This window comes from Hippocampus guttulatus, chromosome 2 (assembly GCF_054856545.1).
Source record: "Hippocampus guttulatus isolate MCC_2025c chromosome 2, RoL_Hgut_1.0, whole genome shotgun sequence".
Taxonomy (NCBI): domain Eukaryota; kingdom Metazoa; phylum Chordata; class Actinopteri; order Syngnathiformes; family Syngnathidae; genus Hippocampus; species Hippocampus guttulatus.
The window spans coordinates 12635209-12658794 of NC_141262.1; the positions used below are offsets into that span (position 1 = coordinate 12635209).

At 42.6% G+C, this 23586-nt stretch overlaps 1 protein-coding gene across 1 annotated transcript in view; it reads left to right on the forward strand.

Moving 5' to 3' along the window:
* Positions 1 to 23586, forward strand: part of LOC147208555 (teneurin-3) — a 230472-nt gene that overhangs the window by 85479 nt on the left and 121407 nt on the right. The gene's annotated exons all lie outside the window — the stretch shown is intronic.

The following is a 23586-nucleotide window of genomic DNA, read 5'->3' on the forward strand; positions in this document are numbered from 1 at the left end:
TGTTTGCCATCGATCATCCATTGTTCCCATGCCGCTCGCAACTTTACTTTGAACGCCCGGTTGATGCCGATGTCCAGCGGTTGGAGTTCTTTAGTCAAGCCTCCGGGAATGACGGCAAGCTCAGAGTTCATTTGCTTGACTTGGTTTTTCACCGCTGCTGTGAGATGTTCACGCATGCCAAAAGCATAACCGATGGCTTGAAGTTTGAACTGAGCTTTGTAGGCGTGTCTCTTTGTAGAATTTATTTTCGGGGGTTCTTAGAAACCAAAACCGAAGTTGTTTTGCAATAATGCACATAGCCACACTTTATACAGGTGTTGGTACCTGCTAGGGGCGTCCCTTTAGCGTCCACTTACACGCCCACCCTTCACTCATGGGCGGACGTCTTCGCCGCATGCCTGTCCTCACTCACGTCCGCCTTCTCTCTCTCTCTCCATATATGTATATATACACGCCCACCCTTCACTGATTGGCCAACTTCTTTGCCGCATGGCTGTCCACACTCACCGCCTTTTCTCTATATAAACAGCGTGTCGGCTGTCAGTCAGGTTTTGGAATTCAGCGCATACACAAGACGCTCCGCATTATAAGGCGTCCTGTCCATTTTGGAGAAAATTTAAGACTTTTAATGGCGCCTTATAGTCGTGAAAATACGGTATATATATTGTGTGTGCGTGTACGTATATTATTTGCGGTACAACTTGACCCCCATTGCAGGGTTTTTATATTTTTTCTTCAGTAAATTTTGAGTTTGAGTGAGGTTGTGCTGTTTCGCATAATAGTCCGAGATGAGATACAAATCTAATCTCCTGTATGCATTTCTGTGACGTCCTCCCGCTTGGCCTTGCTCCTCTACCTTTAGCTGAAACAAGACATTTAGTCAATATCGGTAGCCATATGAATATGTAGGTGCTCATATGGTTGTTTAATAAATCACGGGGATTACAATATTGACACGGCCTTGGATAAACATTGGGACAATGTCAAAATTCACTGTGTTTTTTTTTTTTTTTTTTAGTTTGCATGCTACTCTTTAGCACATTTTTTCCTTTTTTGTTTTAAATCAAGCGGAGCATATCTCGCTCCGGTAGAATGATAATATTATGAAGGGGGATTAGCATAATTCAATGGTAAACAGTGTGTGTGTGTGTGTGTGTGCGTGTGCGTGTGCGTGTGCGTGTGCGTGTGTGGATACGCGCATGTGCGGGTGCATCCTGAGAGTGCCCTAGTGTGATTAGCTCTGCTTTAAGATTGTGTCCGGCATGGCAGATTGATGGTGATGGTGATTATGTGTACCTAGCCGTGCAACATGATGAGACTCACTTCCTCTTATGATGTGGAAGGCACCATCTCTGGACACTTTATTACGCAGTTACATTTCCTAGGTAGGTAGGTAGGGTGTAGGTTTGTTGACAGGAGGTAGTTGAAAGGTACGAGGTCACTTGTAAAGTCGGTCGATTGTAGGTAGATGTGTATGGAGGACAGTGGGTCGGTTCAAAGTAGGTTGGAGCAAGTCAGGTAGTCTGTTCAGAGGTCCGCAGGTAAAGTAGGTTCAGAAGTAGGAGGCAGACAAGTCGGTGGGTCAAAGATAAATATGGAGGTTGGAAGCTAGTTAGGTAGGTCAGGAGCTCGGTCAATTCGTAGGTGGGTGGATGGAAAGGTAGGTTGATAGTTATCTACAGAGGTATGTCGGTCGATTGGTAGGTATTTGGAACAATCACGATATTCTTTTTTGAAGGAAGCTTTGATGAGCATGCATAAAAGCCTCACCTGACATCATTTGACCTTTCACGAGAAGTTGGAGCGTTTTTTTGATGCACGTTCCAATGAAAAGTGGGTATTGCTACTTCACCTGATTTTTAACGTCAGTTTTCTTTTATTGGGTCTCATAATCTTGTGCAGGAGGGGCTGTGAACCGGAGATTCCACAAGACAAGGGAATAATAATAAGACAAGCGTCTGCAAACAGCTGGAATTCCTGTGTGCATTCTGGCTGAAAGCTGATCCCAGGCACAAGTGTGGCGGCGCTGCTGTATCAACATGTCTAATCCAAGCGTATAGTGCACACGGCGCTCACATGCATTATTAATACTGGCCAAGGAACTTAGTGCAGGCAGCTGCTGACAATTGATGCTCACGCTCGGCCATATGCTGCCTCTCTCTCTAGCTCACTTCTCAGTTGTCAGTCATCTCAGCCTTCTCATGATCCTAATTCTGATGGATGTATTCCAGTGTGAAATGAGTCACCCGGGCGTGAACGCCGACCAGCCTGTGTTCACATTTGGTGAGCGCCCGTGTCTGTCAGATGAGGTGTGCGCCTCTGTTATCTAATTGGGGCTCGAGCCAATGCGATTAGAGGCAACCTGAAGGGCGGGCAATGTCTTTTGAGCTGGAGACATGTTCGGTACGCACGCCTGCTGCGAAGGGGCTGTTTCCAGATTGGTTCTACACAAACACATTTCAAACTGTGCACTTTGATTTTTTTTAAATTTTACTTTATTTTTCTCTCCGGCAGGAGTTACTGTCCGGCATGGCAGATTCATGGTGAGGATGATTCAGTGTCCTGTAAGTGGATTTGAAATATGGTGAGATTGACTTACCGTATTTTCACGACCATTCGGCGCACCGTATTGTTGGGCGCAGTCTCATTAACGGGTGCTATTTCTGTATTTGACACATAGACAAAACGCACTGTATTATTGGGCGCAGTTTTACAGTGGTAAAACTTACGCCAGCTTAAACATTCGGCATGCATGCGCGCCCGCTAAAAACACGTTAGCTTGAAGCATACGGTAGCATGCTAAGACATACGGATACACGCTAAAAACATGTTTTTAAAAAGGCAACGGAAGCAAAACTGAGTTCAGTTGTATTTTATTTAGCCATCTTACAATGTACTCACGTTTTTCGATCAATCATCACCCAGAAATCCATCAAAGTCCTCATCTTCTGAATCAGAATTGAACAATTGTGCAAGTACCGGTAATCCATCAAAAACGCCGGGTTCCCTCTCGTTGTCAGAGTCACTCTCATGCCACGCCATGTGGCTCCACAGAAATGATGCCGGCTTTGCCAAAAGCTCGAGCAGCAGTGCAAGCAGACACACGTTCGTCCAAGCAGCCACAATCCATTCGCAAATTGTGGCGTAACTCGCCCGGCGCCGCCTCTCACTCTTTGTAAAGTTGTGTTTGCCATCGATCATCCATTGTTCCCATGCCGCTCGCAACTTTACTTTGAACGCCCGGTCGCAACGGTCGTTGATGCCGATGTCCAGCGGTTGGAGTTCTTTAGTCAAGCCTCCGGGAATGCTCAGAGTTCATTTGCTTGACTTGGTTTTTCACCGCTGCTGTGAGATGTTCACGCATGCCAAAAGCATAACCGATGGCTTGAAGTTTGAACTGAGCTTTGTAGGCGTGTCTCTTTGTAGAATTTATTTTCGGGGGTTCTTAGAAACCAAAACCGAAGTTGTTTTGCAATAATGCACATAGCCACACTTTATACAGGTGTTGGTACCTGCTAGGGGCGTCCCTTTAGCGTCCACTTACACGCCCACCCTTCACTCATGGGCGGACGTCTACGCCGCATGCCTGTCCTCACTCACGTCCGCCTTCTCTCTCTCTCTCCATATATGTATATATACACGCCCACCCTTCACTGATTGGCCAACTTCTTTGCCGCATGGCTGTCCACACTCACCGCCTTTTCTCTATATAAACAGCGTGTCGGCTGTCAGTCAGGTTTTGGAACTCAGCGCATACACAAGACGCTCCGCATTATATGGCATCCTGTCCATTTTGGAGAAAATTTAAGACTTTTAATGGCGCCTTATAGTCGTGAAAATACGGTACTCTTAACGCAGAAGGCACCATCATTGGCCTATTTTGGTAAATGACTAGATATTAAGGCAGTAAGTTGGTATGTAATCAGTCGGTAAACAGTCAATGTGGTCGGTCAGTGGGTTGATAAGTTATTAGGAAGGTAGGTGGAAGGTCACTCAGGAGGTGCAGTTTGCGAGATAGGTTGGGAGGTAGGTAAGACAGTAAAGAGGTAGGCAAGGCATAGGTAGGTCAATTGATTAATAATAATAATACATTTATTTTGAAAGCGCTTTTCATCCTACTCAGACACTTTACAAGAGTTGATAACAGAGGATAAAAATGTACACGTAAAGCCAAGCATACATGGGTTACAAAACACCCATTTCGATGAACAAAACAAAGCAAAAATGGGTAAAAGAGATTAAAAGGTGTTAAAAGCATTGCGGAACAGGTAAGTTTTAAGAGATGATTTGAAGAATTGGAGGTCAGTACAGTTGCGGATGTGTTGGGGTAGAGCATTCCAGAGGGAGGGTGTGGCGACAGAGAAGGATCGGTCCCCCCAGGTTTTGAGCTTGGTCACGGGGATGGCGAGGAGGTTTGTGTTTGAGGAGCGGAGGTTGCATAAAGGAGTGTATTGGTGAAGAAGGTCGGAAAGGTAGGAGGCGGCCTGATTGTGAAGGGCTTTATAGGTGAGTAGGAGGAGTTTAAACTGAATACGCTGGGGAACGGGGACCCAGTGGAGGTTTTTAAGAACGGGGGTGATGTGATCATGAGTGCGGGTGTGGGTGAGTAGACGGGTGGCGGCATTCTGGATGTTCTGTAGTTTATTGAGGAATTTGGAGGTTGTACCTTAGAGGATGCTATTGCAGTAGTCAAGGCGGGAGGTGATGAAGGTGTGGATGAGGGTTTGACCGGCGTTGAAAGCAAATTGGTTTGTAGGAGCTATGTATATTAGTAGGGCGGTATATAAGTAAATAAATAGGTTGGTCGATCAGTCAATTGATTGTTTGTTGTCGGTAACTAGGTATGTTGTTTGTTTTGAGATGATAGTAGATGAGTAGATAAGTAGATGATAGTCAGGACGTAGGTAGAAGGTTGATCAATCAGTCACAAAGTTAGCAAGGAAGTAAGTTGTGAGGGTAGAGTAGTTCAATTTGTTTAGGATGCAGGCAGTTAGACAGGTAGGTAAGTAGTAGCTATGTTGGGATTGTAGAAATGTCAGCCATTTGGAAGGTAGGAGTGATCTTGTTAGGTCAGTTGATTGGTTAGCCTGTAGGACAGGGGTGTCCAAACTCTCAAGGGCCGATGTCCTGCCTGTTTTCCATCTCTCCCTGCTGCAACACACCTGATTCAAATGATCAGGATCATTATCTTGCTTCTTCAGAGCTTGCTGGTGAGTCAGGTATGTTTCAGCAGGGAGAGATGGAAAACAGGCAGGACAGTGGCACTTGAAGACCGAGTTTGGACACCACTGCTGTAGAGGGTCGTTAAGTTTGTAGGTCATTGGGAGGTATCAGGTAGGTGCGTACTTACGCACTTTAAGTAGGAAGGTCAGTTGTTTTTTATTACATTGCACCATCATTATCTTTCAGAGTCACTGACCACCTTATATTGGCTCATAAAAAAGTCTACTACATGGTTATCTACAAATCACCATTTGCCTGTCTCACTATAGACAATTTGTCCTCTCGGACAGTGCTCTCCAATCAGGAGTATGCATACCCCAAGGGGTACGCCAGCACATTGCAGGGGGTGCATGGAAACATTGAATAATTTATTTCCCAGATCAATAACCTGTGGCACAGCCACGTGTCAATTAAAGTGTCTCATTAAAGCTCAAATGACTGATGAAAAGAAAAGAAAGGAAAATGCTTTCGTGGGTCTTAATATTATTCTCGTTCGGTATTTTCTTCCTGATATTTAAAGTTTAAGTGCCTGTTCAAAAGGAATGTATTCAAAGGCACTCATTTTTTTGTTGTAAATGTTATAAAAGTATATACTGGATAACAAAGGCAAGATTATTCTTTATTTTTATTCTGTTTTTACAAGTATTATTTATTGTCATAATTATGCTATATTTATATTTGAGTTAAAAAGAAAACAATGTCCAAGAATTAAGTGTTCAAATTACGGAGCCAAAACCTTAGGTTCTACTTTTGGAGAATCATCAACACGTAAGAGTGAGGGGGTTACTCAAGGTATGACAAAATGTTTGGGAGCATACCAGACAGAAAATGTGGGAACAACTGCTCAAGCAGCTTGTATCCCTTTTTTGTCAGACGAAATCTTTGCACTTCAGTGCCATCCCGGCGACACAGTATGTATGTACTGTATGTGTTGGATGAGCCATACATTGAACTGAGAAAGGAACCTACTTGTTTATTAAAAGCCCAGTTGAGCTCGCTGCCGCAATTTCAGCCTTCCCGTTAAGTCATGAGAGCAAACGCTGTGCCGCGTCAAGCGCTAAGTGATGCTCGCTGAGGTGGGATGCTCACGAAATGTATAGTGTACGAGTGCAGTCAGAGAGGAGGCTAAATGGAGAGGCCAGCCCCCCAGAAAACACTGCTGTCTACATCTGCAGTCAGTGCTCAAATACACAACATTGGTGACAGAAGACTGACAGCTCACACATCTCACCTGGAGGGCACTTGACATTTTTTTATATATTTTTTACATTATAAAGGTAATTTAATAAATGTTTAGTTAATCGCAGGTTCACAGGCCAACCCCACCCACCCCAAGCCCCCAGAAAATAATCAATGATGATGGTTGGCACAAGTAATTGCAGAGCCAGTAATATTGATACCAAATTTGACACAGATACAATAACATCACTATAACCATATCAATATTTATGAGTGAATGGTTAGTGATACAACAAGACGTGGCATTACTCTGATACCAATTAAACACAGGATCAGTGTACGAGATAAAGAAAACTATACTTCTTTTAAAATCAGTGCTTTTATTTGTTTTTTTGGGGGGGGGGGTCCTCAAGATTTTGTGTCAATACAATACCAAGTCAACCATCTGTTTAACTCATAAAAACGTAGGCTGCTATGAGCTAGCTTCTCACGCTAACCGGCAACTACAGTAATTCGCTGCTAAGCTCCAGCTAGTTATGCTTGTCACTTTTAAATACAATGATGGCAGTAGAGAATTTGTTAACATTGTACTGTCATTTGACTCCTTTGACCACTGCCAAACATTGAAGTAAACCTGTTTGAGCGCTGAGTCAAGATGCAAACTTGTTAGATTACAATCTCATGCTAGACACTGACTGGGTAGCTGGCATATGCCTGTCAGTTGTATTCAAAAGGTTGCTGGTATCGAGCTGTTATTGATTAAGAACTTTTCAAATTCAAATAAAATGTCCAAATTCTTTGACTCTTAAGTTTGGCGGGATCAATCTTAAAATTTGGTGTCAAATACAAAGTAAATAGGGTCGATACAAATACCATCCATCCATCCATCCATTTACCATAACACTAAAATTGGAACGATACTTATCCACACATTTTTTTTTAAATTTGTGGTGTACAATAACAAAGTTGTCACACCCATCCGATACTAAGTAAATACAGGGACATTACCTTTGATGCTGATTTCAATCGCAATAATTTTTGGATGCATCATCAAGCTGCAAAATCTATTCTTTGGTATCAACCATGGTATATTATTGGCCAGTATCAGATACTGATTCTTTTAGTGTTTAAACTGATATTGATATCAATGCTTTTGAATTAGTTGTGTACAATACCTCAAGACTTGGTATCGTTGATGTGCTGTATGCCAACTGACCGTACCAACAAATGGGAACTTTGGCAGTCAGTTTTCACAATATATTAAGGCTCCTTTGGGCCAAAATCAACTCCTTCAACTCCAGTAAGAAAGTGCCTGTGGATCACCCAAAACTTTTTTTTCCATAAATATGCGACTTTAATGACGCTTTACGATTTATCGTTGTATCTCTTTTGTAGCGTTTATGAGCGAGTGCTCCATCAAGTGACGGATGTGCGAGTATCCGCAGACAATTGCTTTCCCTTTGCTCTGAACAAGCAACATAAAAATGCCCCGCAGGGTTTTATCTTAAAAAAAGAATAATAAATATCCATGAAAATGATTACACTGGGGGAATTTGATCACAGCGGGCGTTATTATTGCTGCCTGCACTCCACTGTCTCATACATGTACATTAGAAGGAGGTAGCTGGCGGGTCAGGAGTTCAGCCGTAAATCTTTTCTAATACACCCAAACTGTAGCAGTGCAAGAACATCAGTATCATGTGTTATTTGCCCCCCCACCCCCCAAAAATGCATTATTTACTGGAGTCCATGATGGCACCAGGAGCCAAAAGATCATTTGGGCTAATGGGCTGCTGCAAATGCATTCATTACTACCGCTAAATGGTTTTGATGAGGATGCTGATAAAAGTTGATGAGGAAACTTTTTCTTTTTTTGTAATGATAATGCATCCCCATTGCTTTTCAGTGAGCCGGAATTCACGGATCAGCTTTCACCTATCATACTACCTTGACATGTACAATTTCAGCTAGAATATCATATGGTTCAACGAATGTATTGTAGTGATGAGTGAATTGAATGCCCAAATTCTGTCCTAAAGTTAAACTATCTGACTTCTAGTCGAAGTAAACGTCCGACATGTACCGTGTTTGGCGACTGTATACACATCCATCCATCCATTTTCTGATCAGCTTATCCTCACAAGGGTCACAGTAAGTCATTATAGAGTATGTTTTATATGTTTGTACTGTATACAGTATGTGAATACTTAACAGCAATAACATTTAACCTACAATGATTGGTGTGGTGTACGGCAACTGTACATAAGCTATAATGTATATACAGAAGTAATAAGAGTCGGCAGCAACACACTTGAACCTACACCTGAGCTACGCGAATTGTTGATGGCCTACCTACCAGACAACACGAATGCATTGAGTGTAAGCAAGTCATGAATGCCCTTTAAACTCCCTCAATAAACAGGTTTGTATTTGACATAAATTGGGCTGAGAGAATGTGTGTGTTTTAATTGTTCTCGTAGCTTAAGGCTATGGGGTTGCATCAGTGTTCTGACTGAAGCAGCCTTGAGCAGTTTGGTACAATTAGACATTGAGCACCATGAGGCTTCTTTCAAGCTTTGTGTGTGTGTGTGTGTGTGTGTGTGTGTGTGTGTGTGTGTGTGTGTGTGTGTGTGTGTGCGCGCGTGTGTGTGTGTGTTACCCATGGAGACCGAGTGCAGGAGAGCAGAAGTGTGCATAGGCTGGATGCCTCCTTGACACCTCACTCGAAAAAAATCGATGTTGGCGGCAAACTTCACAGCCACTGCACGCACGCACGCATATACAAGTTAAGGCAGTATGTTCCGTCGGGACTGGAATGTGAGGTGGTCCATTGTGTTGGAAACAAACGGAGCGTCTGACTTTGTTGACTTTTTCATACTGTATATTGATTAACATGGAATACAAGACGCAATTAAAAGTGAGCGTGGTAATGACCAGTCTGAATAAAGATGCGCCACTTGAGTGTACTCTGTAGCACCCTCACATCTCAAAATTTGGGGAAAGTTTAGACCTTGAAGCCAGTTTCAGTTAGCAACATACAACTTCATTGCCTTGTGTATCACGAGGAGACCCACATTAAGTGAAGAGACGAAGAACCCATTTCCGAAAGGACACAGGACGTCTGCCATTTTGGTTTGAAGCAACCATTTTAGGGTCAATTTTGTCATTTCTAAGGAATTGAGTTTTCATCATTGTATGTGGATGTGCAAGGCCGTGAAGATTTTAACTGGGCCTATCGCTGGAAGCGACCTTATTTCGCTTGAGGCGATTGGGTGCCTTGCTAGCTCATGCGTGTTTTGTGTGTGTGTGTGTGTGTGTGTGTTTATGTGACTGACCCCAGCCAAGCGCCGTGGGCCGTAACGTGTTGCCGATTGAGTGTTCAGCGTGGCCTCCAAGGACTTTGCAGCGGGTCTTTCCCAACAACGGTCATGCTGTGAGGCTTCTGATGTGTGTTTCTGTATTTGAGCATGTGCACACCATCTTCTTTGTGCAACGTACACAAACACACACACACACACACACACACACACACACCAAGCATGGCGGTTTAAGAGTAAACCAACGATTGGCGCTATTATTATTCTGCACTGGTTCCGCTCTACTCTGCTGCCAAGTGTATTGCAACTGTGGGCTATCAATTCATAGCTCTGGCCCCCGGGAAAGCGCTTTGGAAAGCAGAGGGATTTTCACGCTGCATGCTGCGTGCTGCGTGCTCTTCGTCTTCCAACTCTGAACGCTTTTTTTTTTTTTCATTTTTTGTGAGCTGTACTCTGGCAAGGAAGAGCAACTGCTAATGTTTGAAGTCACTCAGCAAAAAAACATGGAGGTATTGCGGGGACGGGGGCGAGGGTGAGATATAAAGGCAACAAAATGCATATTTGTTCATCGTCGTTCATCAGCTTGAATAACAACACGTTAATAATGAATGAGGCTCATGCATTCACTGTACTGTGGTGCCCAAAATACTTAATTTATCTGCTGCAATACACTCGGCAAGTGTGTTAAAATGTTTAATTGCCTTATTTTTCTGAATATTTGTTTGCATTGAATTTACATTGCATTGCCAGTTTATTGGCTATAATGCACTTGACCAAAACTTTTTTTACTTGAGGGAAATTGCTGAAAACTGCATCGTGTTTATATATATATATATATATATATATATATATATATATATAATGACCACTTCATTGGGTACACTTGCACAATCGTATGCAGTTAGGGCATTAATTGCAAATCCATAGAAACAAAGTTAACCCAATTGCTTGCGCTGCTTGAGCGTACATTCGTTAAACCTCACTCCTTCGAGCCTTCAAAGCCACTGACGTAGCGGCCTGTGCTCCCAAGACAGTGACATGGGGACAGCGTGGCTTAAAAGCCTGAGTAGGTTGTGCTCAAATGGCAGAGGAATCACCACAGTGACAGAAATATGCAACCCACACATCAATCAGTATCAAAACTCTCTGATTCTATGGCACGATGGACATTTTTTTTTAATAGTATCACAAATCATATGGTAATATGATCACGATCACACAGAACTACATTGGCACAGGAAGGAGTCCCAGGTGCTTCTCGCGCACAGCGCTGCAGTGGGGCGAGATGGCTTGCCTACGATTGTGGACATGCATCTTCAAAAGAACATATTAATTGGATTGTTTAGTTAGAAATTAGGTCAGAGCGGTCGAAGACGCAAACTGACGTTCATGTAGCCTAAATAAATGACACATAAATTTGAATCATTTCTCAAAGACTGTGAATGGTTGAGGTTATCAATACTGCTGTTTTTAAATATGGACTATATGCATGGCAATTCATGAAGAATTTGCGGGAGAAAGATTCACAGTGTATAACATTTCTGTTTCCATCTTTTCCGAGCTGCCGAAACACCATCTGGAAGAAAATGAACCTCATTCTTTAAAATAGTGTCAATGTAGGTTTTGATATTTTGTAGCTCTAAGCAGGTGCTTTTCAAAGTGGAAATGTCATCGGAAGCACTGACTTTTTAAAGATGAAGGAATAACTCTTGTCGCATGCTGGCCAGTATGTTCAGCTTTGTATTTGCACACATTCACCAATGAGTCGGTACTGCTACATAGGAGATAAAAGTTTACATATTTGGTCAGACAATTTAAGCATTACCACATCGAATTAACAAAGGTAGACCGTCCATCTTTCGCTTTGCTTGTCCTCCCCCAGGTCCCCAGCCAGTCACAAAGTTGCACGCTCTCTCACTCCCTTCTCTCCCCCTCCGTCCATCTGAGGCATGCATCTATAGCAAGGCGATGATGTCGTCACGAAGCTTCATTGGAACATTTATCCTCATCCTTTAGTTTGTAGTTTTTATGTTCTTGGTATTTTATGATCAGTTGTCTTTTATGTTTTCGTAAGCTAAATTTTGTCGCCTCTGCACCATAGATCATGACAGCAAAGACTTTGTATTCTATTTGGTGTATTCTATTTGGTGTGTTTGTGCCCTCTCAACAAATTTGGGTTCAGTCAGTCAAAATAAGCCATGCAAGTCTATGTTTATGTCCGCAAATTTAATATCCACTTTCACTGCTTTGCTGATGACACCCAGCTCTACCTCTCCTGCAAGCCAAACTCCATACTCCCACCCCCCTCCCTCACCTCTTGCCTCTCCGAACTCAAAACATGGTTCACAACAAACTTTCTTAAATTAAATACTAATAAAACGGAAGTCCTCCTTCTTGGCACCAAATCCACTTTATCCAAAGTAAACAGTTTTTCCTTCAACATTGACAGCTCCCTAGTGTCCCCCTCCCCCCAGGTTAAGAGTCTAGGTGTCATCCTGGATAGCATGCTCACCTTCCACTCGCATATCAACACCATCACCCGCACTGCTTATTTCCACCTCCGCAATATTACCAGACTTCGCCCTTCCCTCACCCCCCGCACCACTGCTATTCTTGTCCACAGTCTTGTCACATCCCGCCTTGATTACTGCAACGCTCTCCTCTTCGGCCTACCTCAAAAGTCCCTTCATAAAATCCAGCTGGTCCAAAACGCCTCTGCTCGCATCATCACAAAAACATCTTCCCAGCAGCACATCACCCCCGTTCTCCAACAGCTTCACTGGCTCCCTGTTCAACATCGCATAAATTACAAACTGCTTCTATATACATATATGGCCATCCACAACCTGGCCCCTCCTTACCTATCCGACCTTCTCCAGGTGCATATCCCCTCTCGCTCCCTCAGATCCTCGTCCTCCCTCCGCCTGTCAGTGCCCCCTGCCCGACTGAGCACCATGGGAGCCAGAGCCTTCAGTCACGCTGCTCCAAAGCTCTGGAACAACCTACCTCCGGACCTCCAAAACTGCACACCTCTTTCCACTTTCAAGTCCCGTCTAAAAACACACCTGTTCAGGATTGCCTACAACACATAGCTCTTCCATTTCCTATGTTTTTATGATTTTATGATTTTATGTCCTGTTTTTATATAATATCTCGTTTACTAATTTTTACATTGTATTTTCTTATTGTCTGTACAGTGTCCTTGGGTGGCATGAAAGGCGCTTTTAAATAAAATGCATTATTATTATTATTATTATTAAATCGAATGTGGTGCTTTCATCGCTTCTGGAGCAATTAATAAGGTAATACTTCAATAACAGTAACTTGACATCATTTCAGCAGACTGCGAGTACATTTTAAAGCCTTTGAGGCTATTGCTACATTTTTGTTGTTGTTTTTGCATAGCTGCATAATGGTGGCGGAGTTTGATGACTCACCATAAATCGGGGAACTGATACAGTAACTCCACAATTTTAAAAAGTTAGCCCCCAAAGCCAGTTTCACTTAGCAATATCAATCTGTGGTGGACTCATCTATCATGGGGAGGTCCACAAAAACCTTCAAGAACCAATGTCTGACATGTTTGTTTGCAAATTGTGATAACAACACAAGAATTTCAAGGTCAACTCCACAATGTCAGATCATGCCCAATTGTTTTGTTTGTGAAGACGGTCTGACCCTCATGATATTCAGAGATGCCCCAAAAAAGCAGAAGTTTACATCAGACACTCACTTTTTGTGAGGGGTGGGAATCAAGCCTAACTTGAACCCCCTTTCCCTCCCCCAGAAATGTTTGTATTTGACTATATTGAAGGATGTCAAAGTTAAATGCACTACACACTATGATCTACATCCTACCACATTAGTCTTGAAAGGAAAGTGCTTACAGAATGGGTAAATCTGAAAAAAATGTGCCAGAGGTGAACGTGTACCTGCGGCAAGGACTCTCCAGTACTCCTGCTAACAACCCAGGGTAAAATGATCCCTTCCCTGTCATTGAAACGCTCTCTCAGTCAAGACGTAGCACTGCAACATACATCCTTCATGCCATTTCCTACTTACCTTTGAATCCGGGCCTTAGGGGGCATCTTTTGGTATCTTAGGTCATTATAGCAAGAGGTTTGAGTTTACTGTTTAGCTGGTGGAATGGAACATTGACCAGATACTACAGTATCCCATTTGTGCCGAACTAGTGTGGAAGTGTAACATGTTACCTGCCTGGCCCAGACAAACAAAAGATGGCCGCACAAGAGAAATATTAACGAAGTGTTTTGTCAGCAAGCTAATTGATAGAAGAGCACGTTTGCTCCGTGGCGAGTTGTCAGAAGGGAGATGCTAAGCTGTCATCATCTGTGAAATCATCTGCCATCTGCGCTCTTGCGGAGGTTTTTGCATTCAGAACATGTATTTACGTGGCATGCATTTGCAATGAATGTCTGGAATTCAAATACACGCTGATGAATGCCTGCTAAATAACTCGCAGGGTTATTTCTATGGTGCAACAATTATGTAATCTTTGAAATATCGGTTACTTTGCCCCGTCCCCATCCCTCTGCAGAGATGTGGCTTAAAAAGAGGTCTCGCTGTCTGATCAGACAGCATTGAAGAGGAGGAGGAGAGCAGTGAAGATATTCTGGCAGAAAATATGATGGAATTCACACTTCATTTCTTTCACTTAAAAAAATAAAAAATAAAACACAGTCTCTGGAAATTGTCAGCTCCCCTTGAGTAAATCAACCTCCCTCAAACTCACTCAGGGCAAGGTTGTTCTGATGGGCCCCAATTCCACGGAGTAGACCTCCCCTCCGACCTCCCTTGCCAAGGGAAGAATATTACCGTGTTACAATGGAACAATCCAAAAGTGTTGGAATATGGAGTTCACCCATTTTCTGGATAAAGCACCCTACCTGCCTGCCAACCGATCGACTGACCGAATGACCAACCAACAAATGTATAGTACCTGCCCAACCAACCAATTTATGTACTAACCTTCCTCCCTATTGACTGACCTTCAGGCAGATTTACATACCTACCCCCACTAACCTACAACTACCTTCGTAGCTATCTTCCAAATGACTGACCTGCCTATCTACCTGCCAACCAAAATCCGACCTCCAGACGAACCTGCTCACTTACTGCACTAAAACCCAGAATACCTACAGCCCTGTAGACCGATCAACCTACGTATATACCGACTAACACACCTCCCTACCTACGACCGACCGACAGATTGAGCCCACCGCATAGTGACCGAGCTAAATACAGGCCGAATCGATTAACATGATGCCTTCTTATCTGCGGACATAATTTTGCTTGACTTTATTTTGGGATATACTTGTTTGATTTACCTTTATTTCCACCCCAGCGAACAAACCACCGGGATCACTGCTTATTAGCCGGGGAAGCCTGTGCTATTTTATCAACTGAACACACTGCAGATAAAGAACCGACCTTCCACAAAAGTGTTTAATCCTGGATGTCATCCATTATTCACTACATTTAAACCAAATTCTAAAAGGGCTTTTTATCATGCGCTTTCAGGCATCCCGAGTGAGTTTTCTTTCAGCGATCATGTTGTGCGCATACAAAGATTAAATAGCAGGAATCCTATGCACACACCATTTTGTGTTTGCCGAAGGCCGAGGCAGTCAAAGCAAATGGCCTTTCAGTTCCATTAGTGGCGGCATCAGTCTCTTAATGGAGAGCAAAATGGCACAGGACCTTTTGCGGTACTTACACAATGAGCATAACGTCTTTCATGACGTGCGCTCCTTTTAATGGCTGCAAAGCGACTGTTGTGCCAGAACATTATACCGTGTGATATGCAAGGGCTCTCAATGCTGGAATTCATGCTCATTTAAAATGAATGTCACAGGAACCCAGTAGGCCTGACTGTCAAAAAGTGGCACCATTGTGGCAAAATGTGAATGAAACAATGATGGGGTGTCTGTTTGGTACTGTTGTGACGATCCATTCACCGACCACTCTTGGGGAATCTTGACTCTATACTCGCAGTGGTCGACGTTCTGTACTGTAACGCAGTGACTGACTGATTACGATAGGGGTGGATCATCTTTTGTGCTTCAGGGCCCCATGTCATTTTTAAAGCAGACAGATAAACCAGGTTATTTTTGGATAATTGAGTTGACCAACTGAAATACGATTCAACCCTTACCTCACCTACCTTTCCTTTCTACCTACCTACTTATTGATTTAAAGACCTACTTCTACAGTCTATATGTACTTCACTACCGGCTGATTGCTGACAGATTGACCTACCTATCTACCTACCTACGTTTTCACCTGTCTACATGGATAGCTAGACAGGTAGGTAGCTACCCTAACCCTACCTACCTGCCAACCTACCTCCATCCTAACTACCAACCCATTTATCTAACAACCAAACTCCTACCTATGCACAGCTCGGCTCTTGACCTACCTACTTGTCAGGTGGAAACCTCCCTACCTACCTACCTACAGTACAGTATGAACTTAACTATGACTGATCAACTGTTAGATTGCCCTACCTTCCTAACGACCAACTGATATACATTCCTACCTGCCCACCTTCCTCTCTCTTTACTCACTTACTCTAGCCCCACTTATCAACTCACAGACAGACTACAATTGTACCTCCCAAATCAACCTAACTACCTCCCTACCTAGAACCTACCTTGTACTTGTCTACCAATTAACTTACCCACCCACTGACCGAATGACTTAATTAACTCTTACATAAATATTGAAAAAAAAGTCACTGATCAATTGACAATTAATCTCATCACTTCATCCCTCTAGGAAATGAATTAAAATAGTGTGTGTGTGTGTGTGTGTGTGTGTGTGTGTGTGTGTGTGTGTGTGTGTGTGTGTGTGTGTGTGTGTGTGTGTGTGTGAGATGCCTACTGCACGAGCCATTCATACCAAGATATTTAGAGAGATGTTTGTGGAAAAACACAAGGAGGCATCGTACCACTGCTTTTAATACAGTAGATGTGCAAAACTCATTAAGGAGGCAAATTAATGGGTCATTTCAGCTCTGGCATGAAGTATTCATCAGGAAGAATGTTTTAAGAGCCTCTTTCTGATCCTGACTTTTCTGATCCGAATCTTTAGAGCTCTCCAGCTTGATGCCATTTCAAAGCCAAAGCGTTTCATCTGCCTTCCCAGCCACCAAACCTGCACTTGAAAGGCTGACTGGCCAAGCTCATTGTCCACAATCCTATTGCCGACTTAATTTTGTACGGAATCCAACTAAGTTGAGGATTTGTGCGCTTGGGACACGGGTCTCTACATGTAAAAGATTTTTATTCATATGCGCAGGGCTTGAAATGCTTACCTGAAAATTAAAACCTCTAACCTAGGCTTGGAAAACAAACTTGAAACCCTAATACAAAACGTAAATTATGGCTTTAAAAACAAATTTTACTCATACATAAATATTTTCTGGAAATGTGTGTGTGCGTTTGAGAGGCGAGTCTCTTTTTGGCGCTCAACTGTAACACTGTCTTAAAACTTTGTTGGACTAAGACATGCACATCGTTGCTTTGGCGGTGAGCCTCTTCACATTATTATTGTTTGTATTATTATAAGGACAGTGTCATTAATAATATCCAAAAAGCAGCGTTTTGCAATGGCATTCCATTTTACTGAATGACTGCATCTAAACCAGGGGTGTCGAACTCATTTCACATTGTGGGCCGCATACGGCCTCGGTAGATGTCAAGTGGGCCGGACCATTAAAAATGATACCATACTCTGCTGTAAATAACCAAAATAATACGTATTTCCTTTGTTTTGGTCTAAAGAAGCACAAGAATACTAGGAAAATGTTGAAATTTAATGAATATATTTTTTACAAAACATTTCATGAAGGACTTTAGATTTCCCTAGACAAATGTGCAATTTACTTTTATCATTCACATATATGCATTGCAGCTGATCCCACTGACTGTACAAAGGGACCAAACCTTTACAAGTAATTGGTATTGAAATATATAGTAATGCACTTTTAAGATTAAACGAGATTTATAAAGAAAGGAATTTTTAAACCATTTACACGAGCATATAAATTCTAAATGTAATCCCTGTCTACACCTTACAAACTAAGTAGAGTGCTATAATGTGTGTAAAGAATAAAGTATTCACATATCCTTGATAGCGTCTGCTGTGTTGGGTCTGTCTCAGTGACAGACTGAGGCTGGTGTTGTCTTCTTCTCTGATCAAAACAAGGTTGTCTTTTTCTCTGATCAAAACAGTGTGTCCCCTAGCGGATATTTCATGAATTGCACCTCATTAAAAATATTCATTCCGTGTCTTTTATGCATTTTTTCACTTTTAAATTATCCTGCGGGCCTGATCAAACCTCCTTGTGGGCCGGTTCCGGCCCGCGGGCCGTATGTTTGACACCTCTGATCTAAACTGTCATGGCCAAATATCAGCTTTGTCTTGGTAAATGCCTCATGTTTGAGTCATTCTCCTTTTTTTTGTTGTTATGACTGTCTTGTCAGCGAAGTCTTGTTTCCCGGCATATTTCCCTTGATATTTCAACACAATTTTCTCAGTCAACGCAACAATTAGGCTCTAGGTGAGGTACAGTACCGGTAATTCCCTCATCTCCACTCCCTCTGCTTTGCTTCATTACAATTGATACAACCCATTCAAACAAGAAATCTTGGAACTCAAATTTTTAACCTTAACCAGGACTCAAAACTCCTATCCCAGGTTTGAAACTCTAAATTGAAACCCCAACCTTTGTTTGAAACCCTCCTTGAACCCCACATGTGAAACCCTAATTTGAAATGCTAAGCCTTATTTGCAACTGGCTAAAATCCTTAAAACCTAATCTTACCTTGAAAACCTACATTGAAACCCAGACTATTCTTTCAAGCCCTAAACCTGGATTCAAGCCCAAATTAAAATTTTAACACTTGTTTGAAGCATAATCTGTCTTGAAACACCAACCCTTGTCTAAAATTCGAACCCTGGCTTGAACTCCTACCTTGAAACCATAACATACATATGGTTGATGAATCCTTATTTCCTGACTATTTCCCTCGATATTTCAACCTAATTCTCTCCATCAACGTAGCACTTTGGCTTCAGGTGAGCTAATTTCCTCATTTCCACCCCCTTCTTCTCTTCTTGTTTTCCTGCTCCACTACATCAAGTTTGTGCTGGAGTATGTGCTGATGGAAAATGCTTCAGTTAATAATAAGAAGAAAGTTTTGCTTCAGGCCCAGAGTTGAAGCAACAGCTGACACCGAGCCACATTTCTATTAGCCTGCTTAGCACTTTTCTAATAGGACTCTCCCTCTGGCCCCGGAAGATGAGTGGTGCGTTTCGTGTTTATTATCTTTGCCTTGTGTGTTTACCACCGGCAGAACAAACACACTTGTGTTCTGCTGCACCATTTCAGATCAACAATCGACTTTAAGCTTTAAAATGTGGCATGAATCTCCGACAACTATTCCTACGACCAAAAATGTATAAAGACTGTAAACCTTACTTTAAAACCCGACCTTGGCCTAAGGTCCCGATTTGAAACCCTAAACCTTATTTGAACCCCGAAGTACAGCTGTCACTCTACATATGACTCATTCTCATTATAAGCTAAGATTGAAGCGCAGGATGTATTGTATTGAATTGTATTGTATTGAGGATCTTTACTTTGCTTCTTCTTTCTGTACCCTTTTTTTTTCTCTCATGGGCATTCGTGTTATTCAATTCCTGTCACCAATGAGAGGAGACTGTTTGGTTTATTAATAACACAAGTCATGATGGCGTTTGACAAATGCTTTAATAGCATGAATCGCAACTCACGGTAACGATGGCAAGCCGCACCTTGCCTCTTGGGTTATACCATTTTAACTAGACCGGGGTGGGGGGATAGTCCCCAAACAGAGACCATCTCGGGACCTCTTTGCTTGATTCAATGAGACATCATCTTAGGAGGAGTCTTGTTACTGAAACTTGATGACTTGGCAATGATGTCCCAAAAGGAGATGTCATCGCTGCCTTAATTGTTACGTAAGACAAAGTTTGCTCCTGAAGGTTTCGAAAATAGAGGTAATGGAATACACGTCATTGACACTTGGCCTGTGTTGAAACCATACTTCCAAACCGGATTGAATTGGCTTGAAAGCCTAATTTATAACCCTAATTTGAAACTTAAATGTGATTTGAGAGTATACTTTAAAATCCCTGAATAGAACCTCTAACCTAGGCTTTGGGCCACAATTTGAAACCCTTGAAACAATTGTGCAAAAAAACAAATTGAAACCCTGGCAACCTGGACCCCTAACCTCTTTCAACGATAATTTGAACTCTCACTCTGAGTTTGAAAGGCAATCCCTTGGTTGAACTCCTACTTTGAAACACGAACCTTGCCTTGAAATCCAATTTTGTAATCATAATCTTCTTTGACAAACTAAGCCTTGCAGCGTCAAACCCAAACCATCATTTGAAATATCTTTTTGCAACCCCATTCCTGGCTTGAAACCCTATTTTTCTCTTCAACCCTACTTGAACTCGACGGCTGGAAACACTAACCCTAGTTTAGAACCTCATTTTGATACTCTAATACTGGTTTGAAGCCCTATTTTGTAACCCTAACTTGAGTTTGTAACCTTGAAGCCGGCTCGAAATCCTAACCCTTGCTTATAAGGATAAAATTGAAACTTCATCCCTGGCAGCTTGAAAGCCTACCTCAAAACCCGAACCTTAACTTGAAACCCTAATTTAAAACCCCACAGCTATCTTAAAGGCGTAAACCTGTTTTCAATTCCTCCATTGAAACACTAACCATGTCTTGAAACCCTCATTTGAAACCATAAATGTGGCTTAAAATCATATTTTGTAACCATACCCATAACCATTTTGTAACTGTAACTCTACCTTTAAACCCTAACCTTGGATTCAAATAACAAGCCGCATATGAAATATCCTTTGAATCTCGAACCCTTGTTGAAACCCCAACCCAGGCAAAACAGTTTTACAGTCCTGAGAAAAAAAGCAATCAATTGTGTCCAATCTTTTGATTCATGATGGGGCCTTGGTATGCCACACAGAGGAAATGCCACCTATTTATTTTATTTATTTACTTATTTTTGTACCTTGAGGCAGCAGAAATGTGAAGTTTTCTCGCATTGCACGCCCATCATTTGTGCGCAGAAGAACGCGTTTGCAAGTATCAAAATGGCACAGCCATTAAAGGCACTCTCCCCAGCCTTTTCGTTTCCCCAAATTGCCACTCCCCACCCCACCAACCCCCCAAAAAGCTCTTAATGGCTGGTTGGGAACGCGAAAAGTGAACCAATGTCATCAGGTATTTATAATGGACATATTATATGTTCCTTACACTTTCAATTGGCAATCAAAATTGCAAAAGTGACTTGTTATTTTCTTTTTTAATCTGACACTGTCACGAACGAACTGATGACTCAGGCTTGAAACGCTAATCTTGGTTTGAAACCCTACTTTGAAACCACAGTCCAAGTTTGAAAACCAAATTTATCTTGTATCTATTCATTTATAATGCATGAAACTGAACGGTTTTGATCTGACAACCAATAATGACAATACTACGACTAATAATAATAATAATAATGAAAAGTGCATTTTTGCCCATGAGTTGAATTTTAATGAATGTATAATCTAAATTAAAAACAATCACAGTGTCCCTAATCCCTAAACATAATGTGAGGGTCTGTACGGACCGTCTAGCAGAATCCAGAGTCAGAACAAGTTTCAAGTCCCACCTCCGGCAGAGCTTTTATTATAATAATAATAATACATTTCATTTATAAGCATGGCAGCCCGGTAGTCTAGTGGTTAGCACGTAGGCTTCACAGTGCAGAGGTGCCGGGTTCGATTCCAGCTCTGGCCTCCCTGTGTGGAGTTTGCATGTTCTCCCCAGAGTGCGTGGGCTTTCTCCGGGTGCTCCGGTTTCCTCCCACATTCCAAAAACATGCGTGGCAGGCTGATTGAACACTCTAAATTGTCCCTAGGTGTGAGTGTGAGCGTGGATGGTTGTTCGTCTCTGTGTGCCCTGTGATTGGCTGGCAACCGATTCAAGGTGTCCCCCGCCTACTGCCCGGAGACAGCTGGGATAGGCTCCAGCACCCCCCGCGACCCCAAGTGAGGATCAAGCGGTTCGGAAGATGAATGAATTTATAGGCGCCTTTCCCCTTATTCCGGCGGGCCGGGGGACATTGAGTCCGCTCTCATGTTTCGCTCCTCGATTGTCGGCCCATTGGGCTTGTGGCCGTAAACTGGTCGGTGCGCCTGTCGTAGCAGTAACACCCAAACCTGCTTTGATCACAAGCTATGGGTTGTGACCGAAAGAATGAAATCCTGGATACAAGCGGCTGAAATGAGTTTCCTACACAGGGCTATCCACACCATTTATCTTCAAAACACTAGTCCCACACTTCCGGGCTATCCCTTAGAGATAAGATGAGAAGCTCAGTCATCTGGGGGTGGCTCAGAGTCGAGGTGCTTCTTCTCCACTTCAAGAGGAGCCCGATGAGATGGCTCGGGCATCTGATTAGGATGCCTCCGAGACGCCTCCCTGGTGAGGCATTCCGGGCATGTCCCACCAGACAATGTGTCTTCCAGCTGGCCTGGGAATGCCTTGGGATCTCCGAGCTGGAAGAAGTGGCTGGGGAGAGTGAAGTCTGGGCATCCCTGCGAAAACTGTTGCCTCCGCTACCCGAGCCCAGATGAGCGGTAGAAAAGGGATGGATGGATGGAAAGTCTGACTCGTTTTCTGTTTGATTTAAATAATAATAATAATAATGAGCGATGACTTTTAAATGTCATGATTTTTAATTGCAATCGATAGTGGAAAGAACCAATGCTATACAGTATTATTCACCATATAACTCAAACTCAGAAAGGCGACCCTCTTCCCATTTGTGGCTCATTGGAGCAAATCAGATTTGTCAGCACTGTGCGGCTTTTTTTACCTGTTTAAATGGGCCGAGATGGATAGATTATCACTGTGCGCCATTCTGGGGGGCCAATTTCACAGCTTTGTGTGAAATTGGAAAACCTGTTCTCACCAACTGAGAGCTAATGGATGTTCTGGTCATTAGTTATTTGAGAGTCTTTTCCGGCAGTAATCAAACATGAAGCATGGCGTTAAGCGGCCGTAAAAGAAGCAGATGCTTCGCTAACTGACCTTCTGTTTGAGAAAAAACTAGTATCAGGGATGCCCTGCTCTGACTCGACATCCTATTTTTTTTCTGCAATGCTTGCATCTTTTCTCAGTTTATTGTCTTGCTCTTAGTTGTATTTACTTTATTTGGTGTCTTACAGGTGGCTGTTTGTACCACATTTTACCCATCTGCTTGCGCTCAGTGCCAATTTGGTAATGTAGTACATGCGGGGGAGCGCTGTGGGTGAGTTCGTTAGGGTTTTAAACCTAAGCTCTAAAAACATGCACTGTACACTATATTCATTGACACATCTAAACAGTCTTCATTGATTTGACATCCACTGTTGTAGTCCTTCGAATGGACAATAGTGACTGTTTATCACCGCTTTCTGAAGCCACCACTTGCCAATTTATGAACTAGGCTTCCAAGCTTGGGTTATTGCATGTTCTCCCCGTGCCTGCATTGGGTTTTCTCCGGGTGTTCTGGTTTCTTCCCACATTCTAAAAGCATGCATGGCAGGTTAATGGGACACTCTAAATCGTCCCTAGTTGTGATTTTGAGCACAAGTGCTTTATATATACAATTTTTTTTTAATTATTTTGTTTTAATTGCAATTTCAAAATGGGGTTTCACCTTGGAGTTCTGGTCACAAAGTAGGGCTTCAAGCCAGGGTTTCTGGTTTAAGACTGGGTTTTGGCTTTCAACAAAGG